Genomic DNA, 3,297 nt, shown 5'->3' on the forward strand with positions numbered 1-3,297 from the left:
TAAACCTGAAAATAAAGAAGTAGGCCCATGTTGACTCAAGGGCACTAAACACCCTCCAATATGGGCTGACAAAAGAGGAACTAAACCGGGTTGAACCATTCAATAACTTGAAGGAGCTCTGGATAAGTTGATTGAGTTGCACAAGAGTACAAACAATGCCAAGGTAACTAAACATGATTTTTAATTGATGATTATGATTATAAAAAATTTTAAAATCTAATATTTTTGTTAATTTTTTTTTATGAAAATTAACCTAATGTAAAAAAATTAATACAACACTTTGCATCTCCGTAGTAGAAGAAGAGCTATATATATATATATATATATATATATATATATATATATATAGATGCAAATGTTTTTGACAAATTATAAAAAATATGACAACAAAGAATACGAAGGCATATTTGATTGAAGGTTATTATTGATGGATAATTTTAATTATTTATTTAAGGTTAGGTGATTTATTCCTATTTCATTTAAACAATGAGTGATTTTTAGATAATGAAGTATATATGTTACGTCAATAAATGGAGGATATAATTTGGAATGTAATTACATTAGTAGTATGAGGTTTTATGTGATTTCGGGATTAATAAAAAAAAAAAATTCCCAATTTCTTTTCAAATTTTTTTTCTCAAAATGAGTGTTATAGGAGTTAGAATCAAACAAAATTATGTTATGTTTTGTTCACTACAACTTGATTATGTGATTACCTAGCCAGGGACTGAGTCAAGAAGATTCTGATGCATGGGAGCTATGTACAGACTCAGTGGCACCACTGTAAGCTCTGGATCAAGCACGCCGACAACATCTCCTGCCTCATCATCAACGATGATGCCATCCACTCCGGCTCTTGGTTCAAGGGTAATATAGTAAAGTGTTAAACTAGGTTATACACTAAAACCTTCAAATAAATAAGTTTTTGTTGTATTATGTAGGGTTAAACCAAACAATATTGTGTTATGTTTATTTCCCAAACAAACTATGTTTTATGCCAAACACATCCATTTTTCTCTTTTGCCCTTTTTTCTAGCTTTCTTTTTCTATTTTATTGGAGTAAAAAGGTAAAGTCACCACCTTAGCGGTCATATCTCTAGAAGGGATAAATCAAGGGGGATATTTGCTCTAGAGCAATGACTCTTTGTATGAAGAAGGTCAGCCACTCAGTGAGATATTTTACACCAATAATTGACCCGAAGATCTTTTAAAGCAACCAACCAAGCCGAAATTATATCATAGCCAAATTTAAGTTCTTAGTTGCCAAAAAAAAATTAAAATTGGACTCTTTGCATGAGAGAGGTCAAGCACAACTAAAATTAAAATATATCTTAAAGGGGCATTCCGAGAATTGAACTCGGAACCTCTCACACCCAAAGCGAGAACCATACCACTAGACCAAATGCCCTAATAAAATTAAAGGCTTATTAAAATATATTTGTTATAATAACCCAACATTCATAGATATGAGAATTGTTGGCATGACCAACCAAATAAAGGTTTTAGGGTATCGACTGTTGGATATTTCTATATCTGATAACTCGTTAGTGGGCTTACCATGAATTCATGATAACCCACTATCTTGCCACTTAAGTTAAAACCCATTAATGTGATCTAATTGATGTGTTATTGGGTTTGTTTGCTTTAGGATATGGATATTATATGTGTAGACCCGTTTACCTTAAACCCACTATCCATTATCATTAATGGGTTGATAACGCATAGTGGGTATCAGGCTATATATAGGGTGTGATCCCTGCCGGGTTAAGGGAGATGATTAAAGATCCTTGCTTTCCCATTTAGTGAGGATATACGGCACTGAAACCCTAACTCCTATGGAAGATCACACTTCGACTTCAAAATTTAGGGATAGTATAGGAACGATGTCTTTGACTTCAGGTATAATTTAATTACAGCATAAAATTTTCCACATCTCGCTGTAATTTCTTTAGTTTTCTTAATATTTAAATTAACAAAAAATAAAAAAATATCCTGTATAAAGAGAATATTATTGTTTATTCTCCATCAAATTGTATCAGAGCCAGGTTTTTCATCGATATTATGGAGAAAACAATTTGATTTTGTCATCCGATTCTAAAAGAGCATTCGTTTTGCATTAGATTTTGATCTAATGTCTTAGAACAACGAGTATTTGTTGAAATCCATGAACAAAAATGTTTATTTTCATCATTTTGACATTTTTCAAACTTTTCATCGGAATCGACGCTGAAGTAAGATTTAGGGTTTTGGTAGAAATCCTAAAACCTAAATCAGCTGAACCGATTTAGACAAATCGGTGCCAAAATAAAGCACCAAAATAATATTTAGGGTTTTGGCAGAAACCCTAAAACATAAATCGAACTGAATCAATTTAGCCAAATCGAATCAAACTGATTTAGTTGAATCGGATCAGATCGAACCAGTTCAACCAGACCAAGCCAAGGTTCAGTCGAACCAAATCGGACCAAGGTTCAACCGAACTTGATCGAACCTATTGGATTGGTTCAGCCGAACTAGACCGAACCAAGGTTCAACCAAACTAGACCGGACCAAGGTTCAGCCGAACCTGACGAACCTACCGAACCGATTTAGATCGAACATTGTTCATTGGTCAACTCTGAACAGTGAGTTGGTCAATTATGTATAGTGTTTTGTAAACAGTGTTTTAGGTCAAATGTAAATAGTGGTTTGGTCAACCATGAATATTGTTTTTGATCAACTATGAACAATGATTTGGTCAACCATTAACAGTAATTCTGGTCAAATGTGAATAGTATTTTGCTCAACCATGAACAGTGATTTGGTCAACCATGAACATCCTCAGTCAACCATGAATAGTATTGGTCCCCGTGGGTATTTTGATGTGATCAACCAAGTTGGTTAGGTCCTGCTTTGTTTTTGATCCCTGTGTCTGAGTGTGCAGGAGCTTAGGAGCGCAGGAAGTCGAGCGGAAGATGAGAGAGTCGACGGGCTCGGTGCGTCCGAAGGACGAGAGAGCTGCGGAAGAGTACTCCGGTGGACGAGAAGAACGTGCGCGGTGTTTGAGGGACGAGAAGCCGGACGGAAGCCTGCTCGAGGAGAATGCCGGAAATTGGGTTTGGGTGAGTCCTATTTCGGTTGGCTAGAATCACCCAAAAGAACGGAACTTCAGAAGATGAAGCAAAGAAGCAAGCAAGCTGGACAAATCTGCCAGCCAGCTTGGAGGTGCCTCCATCAGGCTTGGAGGCGCCTCCAGCTTGAAGGCGCCTCCATCAGGCTTGGAGGCACCTCCAGCTTGAAGGCGCCTTCAATGCCTGT

The 3,297-nt window shown here is 36.4% G+C and overlaps 1 non-coding gene across 1 annotated transcript; it reads right to left on the bottom strand.

The window, feature by feature from the left end:
* Positions 1-1,336: 1,336 nt before the first annotated feature.
* On the bottom strand, positions 1,337-1,408 carry TRNAP-UGG. The gene has a single exon. It is a non-coding gene; the product is annotated as a tRNA-Pro (tRNA).
* Between the last annotated feature and the right edge of the window lie 1,889 nt (positions 1,409-3,297).

The sequence above is a fragment of the Zingiber officinale genome, chromosome 7A, assembly GCF_018446385.1.
Source record: "Zingiber officinale cultivar Zhangliang chromosome 7A, Zo_v1.1, whole genome shotgun sequence".
Classification (NCBI taxonomy): domain Eukaryota; kingdom Viridiplantae; phylum Streptophyta; class Magnoliopsida; order Zingiberales; family Zingiberaceae; genus Zingiber; species Zingiber officinale.